At 47.9% G+C, this 12756-nt stretch overlaps 1 protein-coding gene across 1 annotated transcript in view; it reads left to right on the top strand.

Moving 5' to 3' along the window:
• The window catches only part of KAZN (kazrin, periplakin interacting protein), a 1347864-nt gene that overhangs the window by 1030542 nt on the left and 304566 nt on the right, over positions 1–12756 (top strand). The window lies entirely within an intron of this gene.

The following is a 12756-nucleotide window of genomic DNA, read 5'->3' on the forward strand; positions in this document are numbered from 1 at the left end:
TCCCTGTCCATCACCAACTCCCGGAGTTCACCCAGACCCACGTCCATCGAGTCAATGATGCCATCCAGCCATCTCATCCTCTGTCATCCCCTTCTCCTCCTGTCCCCAATCCCTCCCAGCATCAGAGTCTTTTCCAATGAGTCAACTCTTCCAATGAGTCAACTCTTCGCCAAAGTACTGGAGTTTCAGCTTCAGCATCATTCCTTCCAAAGAAATCCCAGGGCTGATCTCCTTCAGAATGGACTGATTGGATCTCCTTGCAGTCCAAGGGACTCTCAAGAGTCTTCTCCAACACCACAGTTCAAAAGCATCAATTCTTCGGCTCTCAGCCTTCTTCACAGTCCAACTCTCACATCCATACATGACCACAGGAAAAACCATAGCCTTGACGAGACAGACCTTTGTTGGCAAAGTAATGTCTCTGCTTTTGAATATGCTGTCTAGGTTGGTCATAACTTTCCTTCCAAGGAGTAAGTGTCTTAATTTCATGGCTGCAGTCACCATCTGCAGTGATTTTGGAGCCCCAAAAAATAAAGTCTGACACTGTTTCCACTGTTTCCCCATCTATTTCCCATGAAGTGCTGGGACCAGATTCTATGATCTTCATTTTCTGAATGTTGAGCTTTAAGCCAACTTTTTCACTCTCCACTTTCACTTTCATCAAGAGGCTTTTGAGTTCCTCTTCACTTTCTGCCATAGGGGTGGTGTCATCTGCATATCTGAGGTTATTGATATTTCTCCTGGCAATCTTGATTCCAGCTTGTGCTTCTTCCAGTCCAGCGTCAGGAGAAGTCTGCAAATTAAAGAAGGACAGTTCTGGGGCTGGTGGGAATATATGCAGCTGCTGTTCTGGAGTGCTGTTACCAAGCCCACAGACAGCCTCTTCAGGCAACTAACTAAATGGACATAGTTCTAGAAATCTAATACATCTTGATTTCAAGCCCAGCTTGACTGCTTACATGAAGTACAGCTGACTTTCAATGTTGTGTTAGTTTCAGGTGTATAGCAAAGTGATTCTGTTTTATATATAACTGTAGTTTTATATATATATATATATATAGTTATTTATATATAACTATAGTTACATAACTATATACAAAGTTATATATATATAGTTATATGTTTATATTGTTATATATTTATATTCGGTTTTATACATATTCAGATATATATATGCATGTGTATTTACATATTTGCAGCCTCATGGACTGTAACCCACCAGGCTCCTCTGTCCATGAGATTTCCCAGCAAGAATACTAGAGTGGGTTGCCATTTCCTACTCCAGGGGATCTTCCCAACCCAGGGATCAAACCCGTGTTTCTTGCTTCTCCCTCATTGGCACACGGATTCTTTACCACTAGTGCCACCTGGGAAAGCCCCATATATATGTCTGCATATATATATATTGTTTTTCAGATTCTTCCCCTTTATAAGTTATAAGATACTGAGTTCTCTGTGCTATACAGTGGGACCTTGGTGTTTATCTGTTTTATATATACTAGTGTGTATCTGTTGATTCCAAACTCCTAATTTATCTCCCCACCTGCAGCCCTTTTAATAGCCGTGTTTGTTTTCTGTGCCTGGGAGTCTATCTCTGTTTTGTAAACCAGTTCATTTGTATCATCTTTTTGATTCCATATATAAGTGAGATCATATGTGTCTTTCTCTGACTGACTTCACTTAGTGGTGCTATGTAGACCCATCCATGTTGCTACATTTTTTAAAAATCTATAAAATAAGATAATACCGTAGAGGTACATTAGTAGGTTAAGAAGCAAACATTAGTCAAGTTTGTTGTTGCTGTTCAGTTATTCAGTCATGTCTGAGTCTTGGTGACACCATAGACAGTTCAATTGCTCAGTCGTGTGTGATTCTTTGCGCCCCATGGATTGTGGCATGCCAGGCTTCTCTTTCCATGAGGATTTCCAGGCATCAATACTGGAGTGGATTGCCAATACTGGTTTCCTTCTCCAGGAGATCTTCCCAGATCTGGGATTGAACCCATGTCTTCTGCATTGGCAGGCAGATTCTTTGCCAGTGAGCCACCAGGGAAGCTCAGTCAAGCTTATAGAAAGTACTTAATAAGAGGTGGTGAAAGTTAACTAAGATTCATTTGGCTACAAGTAACAGGGACCAATATGAGGTAAATTAAGTAAAAGAAGAATGCATGGGAGGAATATTAGTGTGTCTCATGGAATCCTGAGGCTTGGACAGCCAAGCCTCAGGACACTGGGAAGCAGGACAGTCCCATGGACCTCCGTAACTAGGCTTTTTTGACCCTCCCTTGGATGCTCTGCCATTGACCAGACTCAGCACTCAACAGGCACCAGGCTCAGTGCCTCTCAGTTCAAAGTTTTGAGAGAAAGAAGCTCACTGGATGGCTTGGGTCAGATGTTCACCTAGGATCCAATCAGCTATGGCCTAAGGATGGTGTCATTGAGGACAAATATGGCTGCCACATCTTACCCTGTGGACACATGGACACCTCAAGAAAGGCCCATTCTTCTGGCATTAGAGAAGTTGCCACACCTCCTCAGTGGGGGCTCCATAGTGCTCCCTACCCTCAGTGACCTTCCTGCCTTGACCTTAACCAATACCTTCTCATCTTTTCTCCATCTGCCCCACTGCAGACATTATGGTCAACTCTCTGTTTACATGGCCCAGGACAAGTTATTTACCCTCTCTAAGCCTCAATCTCCTCATCTCCAATATGAAAATATTACCTATCTTATAGAAGTGTTGGGAAGATTAAATAATATACACTGGGCTCTTCACTCTTAAAAGTGATTGTTATTGTTTTCATTGTTGTCATTTAATTGTAGTTAGTATAGTAGTATCGGAGAAAGCAACAGCACCCCACTCCAGTACTTTTGCCTGGAAGATCCCATGGGCTGAGGAGCCTGGTAGGCTGCAGTCCATGGGGTTGCTACAGTCGGACACAACTGAGCGACTTCACTTTCACTTTTCACTTTCATGCATTGGAGAAGGAAACGGCAACCCACTCCAGTGTTCTTGCCTGGAGAATCCCAGGGACAGGGGAGCCTGGTGGGCTGCTGTCTCTGGGGTCGCAGAGTCGGACATGACTGAAGCGACTTAGCAGCAGCAGCAGCAGTATAGTAGTAGCAATTACTGAGCTTAGAAAAAATTAATAGCATAGGGCTCTGTAAAGAGGTAGAAGATTTGTTTTTGGTGTTGTTGTTCAGTCGCCAGCTGTGTCGGCCTCCAGCTCTATCTGGATCGCAGCTCCTCCCTGCCGCTTGGTGTCTATGCGACACGTTACTCAGCATCTCTGAACTTTCGTCTTCATTTGCAGAATAAGAGGAGTATAGAAACCTTGCAGGGTCCTTATATGGATCCAGTGACATCCCTACGCGTAGTGTGCTTAGCAAAATGCCTAGGATATAGTAGATGCTCAACGAAAGGGAACGCTTATCAGTATTATAATTCTTATTGGGACGACCCTGATGGCCCAGTGGTTAAGAATTCACCTTGCAGTGCAGAGCACATAGGTTCACTCCCTGGCTGGGGATCTAAGATCCCACATGTTGCAGAGCAGTTAAGCCCACACCACAACTAGAGTCTGTGTGCCTCAACAAAAGATCCTATATGCTGCAACTACGAACCAATACAGCCAAATAAATTAATTAATTATAATTTTTACTATTAAACCACTTAGTCAAATAAGGTCCTACATAGCATAACTCCCCAACTTCATCTTACAACAGTCTAAATCTGATGTCCTTTCGAAATCTGATGTCATTCGTACCTTGGGCCCCTGCAGTGCTGGCTGATGGTTATTAACAATTCTGACTCATTTGCCTTCCTCCATTGGTGACTCTATGGAATGTTTTCTGAGCTGGACAGCACTGTCACTGGCTTCAAGGACATTTGTCATTTGGGGAATGGCAGTGCAATTTTTGCATATGGGACTGAAGTGATCCGTTCTTCACCGGAATTGGAGTTAACTTGGGGCACACACTTCCTCAATCGTGTGTCCTCTGGGAACACGGAGCTGAAACCCCACGCTGAGCCAAACTAGGCATGGTGATTTGGAACCTTGAGTAGATGCCAAGAAAATTTAGCTCAAATAAGGACCCCCTGTAAGCACACTTCATTTTCATCTGTGTGTAACAGCGGAAGCCACTGTCCTGCATCTAAAGAACCTGATGCCTGTCTTTAAAATGCGCTCACTCGCTCTCTTTCCTGACTCACTAAATCAGGATGAAGGAAAAAATACTTTTGTGTACAGCAGTACCTGAACAATTTGCACACCCTGTAATTCTCACATAACCCTGGCACTCTCCCCTGCACTCCTACAAGATGTTTAAGAGGAAGATGTTGTGCTGACACTTCATATTGTAACGACATTTTTGGCCTGTGGAAATGTGCCATGGTGAATGTTCTAGTAAACAGTGAAGCACCGTCAGAAGTGCTGCGAAATTACCCATTTCAGAGCTAACGCACGGCATACATTTAGGGATAAGAGTCAACATTTGGAATCATGTTCTGCTTTTTAATTTCCAACTCTTGACTTCAGCATCTCTAGAGTTAGACTGAATTAGGCATGCTTCGTGGACATCCTTCACCACCCTTCCCAGGAGGCAGTATTGCCCAGTAACTAAACTCATAGGCTTGGAGCTCTGATTTTCTGGGTCTGTCTTATTGTGACCACTTTCTACCCATGTGACCTTGGATGTATTAATATCAATATATGTATTAACACATATATCGTACTTGGCCGGTAGTAAGGAATGTTTTACATGCTTTACCTATATTGACTCTTCTAATCCTGCGATTTACAACACTAGGGAGTAGGTGTTTTTCTTATAATTCCCATATTATAACTAGAAAGCCAAGGCATAGCTGATAATTTGCCCAAAGTCAGGATGTAGTCACAACCAATCTGGCATTTGAATCAGAGTTCCTGCCTCTGGAATCCCTGTTATTACCTAGTGTGTTTGGCTTAATCTTTTGGAGTGTCATCTTCCCCATCCATAAAATGACAGGAGTACTAATAGTTGCTTCTGGGATTGTTGTAATGTTTTGAGTCCAAGCAGGCGAAATGCCTAAGGGCTTCCCAGGTGGCTCAGTGGTAAAGAATCTGCCTACCAATGCAGGGGCCATAGGAGACTTGGGTTGGATCCTTGAGTTGGGAAGATCCCCTGGAGGAGGACATAGCCACCCACTCCAGTATTCTTGCCTGGATAATCCAGTAGACTGGGGAGCCTGAGGGCTACAGTCCAGGGGGTCACAGAGGGTCGGATGCAACTTGAGCAACTGAGCACACGTGCATGCACAGGTCAAATGCTTGGCATGATACCTGGAACACGGGTCAATTAATGTTGACTGTTCTGCAATTAACAGTTGCTTTGTAGGGCCTCTGCCTTGAACTCCCAGGGTTCTTTGGGAAACTTTCACTGACACCTCTGAAGCCATGCCTCACCATAGCCCTGTTAACTGGCATCATTCTGAAAGGCCCAGAGCTGTTAGAGGCTGAAGAGAGACAGGAATCCACAGTAGCCCAGGAAAGAGATGCTGAGACCTGACCAGGGCAGTGGACGTGGGAAACATGAGGGGAACTAATTCTGTAGAAGCATCATTATTATTACCTGTGATTCAACATTTTTGAAGGATCAGCTGGAGTGAGCACCGTGTCAGTGGCTGCAGAAGAAAACCAAGCCAGTCAGCAGTGAAACCTTTGCCTTTGTGCAGGACCCGCTATGTAGTTTGCAGGTCCGTGCAAAATGAAAACACGGGACTCTGTGCAAAAAGTACTAAGAATTTCAAGATGGCAACAGCAGAGCATTAAACCAAGTATGAGGTGCTTTTAAGTGTGGGGTCCACTGCAGCTGTACAGGTTGTGTAGCTCAGAAAGCCAGCTGTGCCTCTGTGTCACCATCCTCACCCCTACCCCAACCCCAGGAGCTAGAGGTGGGCCAGCTGTGGCTCCCAGGCCTCCAGCCTCATCGGTTCATCTACTTGGTTAGTCTCAGATTTCTCCCAGCCGAAAGACAAGTGTGCGACAGGTAGAAAAAGGTGGTTTGGACTCCAACAGGAGTGGGGCATGGAAGAGAAATCTTTAGCCGATATGTACTGTGATTAACCACAGACCCTAAGGGGTGCCCCAGGGAAGCCAGGATGGGTAAATGGAATTCTTGAGGTGGCAGCTCACAGAATCTAACGGAACAGTTGCTGTCCGAGAAGACTGATGCAGCACAAATGCTCAGAAGGTTTTCTTTGCCCTACATCAGGCTGTTAGAGTGATGAGGCATGAGTTGCAGTCACCTGTCTGCATGGATAAAAGATGCACAGAGAATGGTGTGTGCTGAGAGCACCAGGCATGAAGGGCCCCGTTAAGGCATGCAATGCAGAGGTCTCCCCTGCCAAGCCAGAGATGGCTTTTTCCCCCCACAAATGCATCACCTTTAAGATGCTTAAGGACGTCAAGCGTAAGAAGGGAGGCAGTGTGAGCTGAAGTGTGTGGACAGGCACCTCTGCCCAGCACACCCCATGCCTGGGATGCTGTCACCAGAATCCCCTGGGTTTACAAATGCCATCATCTTATCTTAATGGGTTACTCTTAACTTCCTACAGTGCCTTCCTGGGAACACTCTAGATTATCTGGCTCTTTTCTAGCAGAGTCCTGGAGGGATGGAACACAGACAGGCTAGTTTGACATTTTTTTTAATATCTTGACTGCACCACACGACATGGGAATCTTAGTTCTCCAACCAGGAATTGAACCTGCGCCCCTTGCACTGGCAGCGCTGTCTTAACCACTGGACCATCAGGGAAGTCCCACAGACAGATGAGTTTGGATATGGGGATGAGAGTCTTACATATCAGCAGCACTCATGGTTCATTGGTTCCTTCATTCTTTCTCTCATCTGATATTCACTGAGCCTCTTCTGGGGCGAAATGCAGGCCAACGCTGAGGGCCTTGAGGGCAGAGGGTTGCCAGGAGGACGCCTCAAAGCAAACCATGTCTGCCTCACTATTTCAAGCCAGAAACACCCTGAAGGCGAGGAAGGACACTCCTGAAACAGACCAAGATCACCCCACTCCCACCCGCTAGTAAGTGCACCCTACTTCTTTCCAGACCTACCTTCTGCTGCTGCCCTACACACAGCCTGCTGTGCAGGCAGATTAAAACAGCGTGTAGGGACTTGCGCGGTGGCTCAGTGGTGGCTAAGACTCCATGCTCCCAGTGCAAGGGGCCTGGGGTTTGATCCCTAGTCAGGGAACTAGATCCCACATGCCGCAACCAAGAGTTCACATACCGCAACTAAAGATTCTGCAATGAAGATAGAAAATCCTGTGTGCCACAACTAAGACCCGGTGAAGCCAATTAACTAATTAAAAACGAAGAACAGCTTGTATTTTCCAGCTACTGAGCCTTTGCCACTGTTATTCCTTCCCCCTGGACCACCCTCTTGAAGCCTCTCCACCTCTCGGGTGTTTACTGTCCTTTAAGGTCCACCCCAAACCCTGTGGTTTCATTTCCTGGTCCCTGTGACCTGAGGGGACTTCACTCTCCTATGAGCGTCCTTAGAATTATACGTGGAGAGCCCCTTGCTGCCCATGGCATATTCCGTCTCCTGCCCTAGTGCTTCATTTTCCTGGCTCATTCCCTGTTCTTTCTCTGAGGCATAAGGCCCTGATCTCTTCATCTTTCTTTTCTTTTGTTTATTTATTTAGCTGTGCTGGGTCTTCGTTGCTGCATGAGCTTTTCTTTAGTTGCGGCAAGTAGGGGCTACTCTCTCGTTGCAGTGCACGGGCTTCTCAATGCAGTGGTTTTCTTGTCGCAGAGCACAGGCTCTAGGGAACATTGGCTTCAATAACTGTGGTGCGAGGGCTCAGTAGTTGCAGCTCCGGGGCTCTAGAGCACAGGCTCAATAGTTCTGGCACACAAGCTTAATTGCTCTGAGGCATATGGGATCTTCCCGGACCAGGGATCAAACATGTGTCGCCTGCATTGGTAGGCAGATTCTTTACCACCGAGCCACCAGGGCAGCCCTCTTCATCTTCCTTTAACCCCAAAGTCTAGACAATATCTGGTGCACGGTAAATGTGTTGGTGTAACTGAAGGATGTTCCCTTGCTAAAGGTACTCAATATGTGACACCTCCTCCCACCATCTTTCAAAGAGTTCTTTTATTTGTTTCCATTCTTGGGGAGTATGGTTTTCTATAACCGAGTCACCACATCTTGGTGTGCTGTGCATTTACTGATCCACAGTAGGATACAAAATAAGGGGGCTTTTCCCACTTTTTTGTATTGTGATGTAATTCACATACCATAAAGCCTGCTATTTCAAAGTATGATTTGGTGGTTTTCACTCTGTTCACAAACTTGTGCAACCATCAGTGTTATCTGATTCCAGGTTGTTCACAGCCTCTAGAAAGATAAAGGGTCTAGTGAACTTTAAGTGTATGATGGTTCTTCTGTTTGAAAATCACTGGTGTCATTTGCCCAAGTCCCTCCAGTCTGGGACTTGCTTTCCTGGCCAGGTTACTCAGAGCTGGAAGGACCGCTGGCTTCTGGGAGAGGTGGGCTGGCATTTTATCCATCCTGCTCCCTCTGCTTCTGAGTCTCATCCTAGTCCACCTCCGTTTGCTTTCTCAACGACCTTGAGATATTCTAAATCATCATGAGCTATCCTTCTTTGAACTCTGTCCCATCACCCTTCATCTGTTTGGACAGCTTTGCTCCCGGCGGGGTTTATTAAGATGACATTACCCAGGGACCCCACTTGCATCCTGAACGTGGGGAAGTATCAGGAAGGACCAGAGGGTGGGGAACTCCTCCTACCGCCTAGAAGCCAGGCGGGTGGGGTTGGCCAGGGCTGTGCTGGGAAGACGTCATGGGGAAACATCCATGTCAGAAAGCACTCAGCTTGCTTCTTTTTCTGTCCCAAAATATCACTCTGAGCCTTGGCCTCGGAGATGGCTTTCCACACCTGTTAGCTGGTCAGTACCACTGAAAATACCCCTGGTCAGTGGACTCTCCTAGGCTGAGGAACCGGCAGGCCCTGCCTGCAAGCATCCCCATGATTTCCAAACCCTGAGCCTCGGGGCCTAGTGGAGGAATGTTAGTCGGTTTGCTGGACATGCCTTCTGTCTCCCTAGCATCTCCTTCTCCTTGGCCCCAAAGCGCCCAATAACCCAGCACTGAAAACACCCAGGGCTCCCTGAGGACGTGAGCGTGAGCTCTGGAAAGAATGCAAAGGCAGGCACTGATACACGGCTGGGCGAGCTTCCGGAATATCCAAGGCCTAATCCATGTTGTCACCCGCGGGAGAGCGGCTCCGGGGCCTCCCGGGCAGAAGGAGCACCGCAGCCTTTAATCTCCGTGCGCACAACCCCGCATGCTTGATCCCGGGGCAGCGGCTGCAGGATTCTTGTTGTTTGCGTGTGATCTCCCCGCGTGGGGGTGGGATGCGCCTTTCCGCAGGAGCAACTGCATTAGCCTCTGTGACCTCTGTCAGTGCTGCGGGGACTTCGATTGCCACGACTGTGAGTGCCCTTTTAAAACGCCTACTCTGGCCCCTTTCAAGTTCCGCCAGATCCTCATCTTCAAACACCCTTCCTCACCCCCGCCCACCGTCAAGGCACCGGCCTGCCTTTGGCTGTCAGATTTAAGACAGGAATCAGAATTACTACCTGGTTGAAAAGACAGATCATCCGAAGATGGCCACTCACTCGCTCATCACGCGTTCATTTAGTCAGTGTTTATTAAGCACCTATTGTGTGTCAGGGCTTCCAGGTGGCGATAGTGGTAAAGACCCCACCAGCCAGTGTAGGAGACTTAAGAGATGCAGGTTCAATCGGGAAGCTCCCCTGGAGAAGGGAATGGCTACTCACTCCAGTGTTCTTGCCTGGAGAATTCCATGGATAAGGAAGCCTTTCGGGTTATGGTCCGTCGCATGGCAAAGAATCGGACAAGACTGAAGCAACTCAGCATGCAGCACGCACTGTGTATCGGATATTGTGCTGGGTGTTAAGAAAACAGACATGTGTGAGACTCCATCCCTGCCTGCAAAGACTCTCACAGCCCCCAGCAGGCAGACCAGAGTATCAGTGACCACACAGGGGTGGAGGAGTTCTGTGGCCATCTCCAGGGTACAGTGGGAGCCCTGAGGGTCCTTTACTTCAACTTGGAAGTTAGAGTGGCTCCAGGAAGAGAGAGACCTTAAGCAGCATCATGAGGAACTAGTAGGTGCAGAAAATGGGAGGGATGTTCCAAGCAGAGGGAACCGTATATACAAAAGCACAGAAGCAGGGAGAGCCGTGGGCACTAGGAACATGATTGCTGGGACAGTGCTGGGGAGGCCGCAGAGTGAGATGAGACTCAGGCCAGGCATCTCTGGGGGCAGCCTGGCTTTGTTGGACAGAGGACAACAGAGGGGTTTGAAGCGACCCCAGGCACTCACAGCAACCTCCCAGTTTCCTTGGAGAAGATGTTATTATACACATTCAGAGCATTTCCTAAGGCATTGTGGCTAATCTTTGCATCCCTCTATCCCATGCAGTTGAGTGGTTTAGGGGCTCAGAATCTGGAGCCAGCTGCTGCTAACTCGCTTCAGTCGTGTCCGACTCTGTGCCACCCCATAGACGGCAGCCCACCAGGCTCCCCCATCCCTGGGATTCTCCAGGCAAGAACACTGGAGGGGGTTGCCATCTCCTTCTCCAATGCATGAAAAGTGAAAGTTAAGTCGCCCAGTCGTGTCCGACTCTTTGCGACCCCATGGACTGCAGCCCATCAGGCTCCTCTGTCCATAGGATTTTCCAGGCAAGAGTACTGGAGTGGGGTGCCATTGCCTTCTCCGGAGCCAGACTAGCTGGGTTTAAACCCAGCTCTAGTATAATACCTATTAGCTGTGTGACCTCAGACAAATTACTTAACCTCTCTCTGCATCTGTTCAATTGGCTGTAACATGGAGACAAGGATAGGAAGAGTCTAGTCATAGAGCGTGTGAGGATGACTTGAGTGTTCTCCTTGTCGTTCTGTCGCTAAGTCGTGTCCAACTGTTTGTGACCCCATGGGTTGTAGCCCACCAGGCTCCTCTGTTCTCCACTTCTCCCAGAGTTTGCTCAGATTCATGTCCATTGAGTCGGTGGTGGTATCTAACCATCTCATCCTCTTGACTTGAGTGTGTTTGTGTGTAAATATATATATAATGTACATGGTACACAGTAAGTGCTCAATAAATACCTGTTCTTATTTCCCCTGTCATGGAGCCTTCCTTACCTTTGTGGCATAAGACAGGTCAGAACAGGACCCAGTTTGTATCTGAAGCCAGTGAGAGCTTGGGGTCGAAGGGACCCCTGAGTAGCCCCCGAGAGTGGTCCCTCCACGTAGTCTCTCTGGAATACCAACCTTCCCATCTCAGGCTACCCATTCCTCTTCCAGAGCCCTGTGAACCCACATAGCCTGCAGCCTCCACTTGAGGAAATTAAACACTGGATTGGTTTTTTCAGCGTAACCAAAAGAAATACCACAGGGCCTGACCTTTTGTTCACAAGCAGTTATAGAAGTGGCATTTGCTAACGTTCCACCTTGAGCCTCTGCTTCTCTGCTTTCCTCTCCTGGCTCCTAAGGATACAGCCTGGCTTGGCAGTGGCTCCCCCAACCTCCCCCCAAACAGGGTTTTCTAGGTACCCTCTTATGATTGTAGCATCAGGGGTCAGCAAAGGGGTCACCCACTTCATGAAAAGCCTGACAGGGATTTCTGGCCTTGATCTAAACCAGACACAGTGAAGAAACAAAGAGATCTGGGGAATGCCTAAAAATTCCCAGGGCATCCAAAATGATCTACCATCGCTGAAGTTTCTGCTATTAGAATCATCCACCGTCATTTACAAACTGTCAAAAGGCGGCAGATCTCTGGACTTGAGGCATCCCAAGGCTGTGGGTCTTTACCCTCCTAAGCCTGAATTGCCTTCTCTGGAAAATGGCTGTAGCCAGTGGTGTGCTGGTAAGTGATCAACAACCAGCTCTCTCCAGGGTGGTGGAGGGGGCGGCTAGTTGTAGCATTCATCACACTCTTGGGAGCTGCTCAGGGGTCCCTTCGAACCCAAGCTCTCACTGGCTTCAAATCAGTTTCCATGGAGTAAATACTTAAGCTACTAACTTGACATCCCCAATGGCAGAGCTAGGAAGGATGCACACAGTCAGCCCTGAAGAGCGCAGGAAGCTGGCACGCGAAGCTGGCTCCAGCACACCCCTGAGTAACCCAGCACCTTCCTCACAGAGGGTAAGGACCACATAAGAGGCAGCATATGCAAACACACGCTACACTGAGCAGTGTGCAAACGGACCACCAGGAGATCAGGAACCCAGGTCTTACAGCTGCTGGGAATGGGCATAAGCCCAGTTGCAAACTTTTCTACTGTGTGCAAGGCATGGAGCAGTGCTCACCTAGCTCATGGAGGTTGATTCAAAAGGCTTTTATATTTTTGATTCACAGATTCGCTGTGCTCCCCACAGTCTCTCTTCAAACTCAGACTTCATGGCAAGCCTCAAAGTGGGTGCTCTCTACCATCCATCACAATCTCTGAAATGAACCCTGCATCTGCCAGCTCCTCCCTGCCACCACTGCCCATAGGGTCTGGTTCCCGGCTACTCCTCTGTCCTCATCTCCTGCCACGCACCCCTGCTCATTCTGTATGAGCCTGTGGTCTCCTTGCTCTGCCTGTGACAGGTCTAGCATTTGCCTCCCCCAGGGCCTTTGCACATGCTCTCTGCTTCGCTCCTC

The sequence above is a fragment of the Bos mutus genome, chromosome 16 (genome assembly GCF_027580195.1).
Source record: "Bos mutus isolate GX-2022 chromosome 16, NWIPB_WYAK_1.1, whole genome shotgun sequence".
NCBI classification, from domain to species: domain Eukaryota; kingdom Metazoa; phylum Chordata; class Mammalia; order Artiodactyla; family Bovidae; genus Bos; species Bos mutus.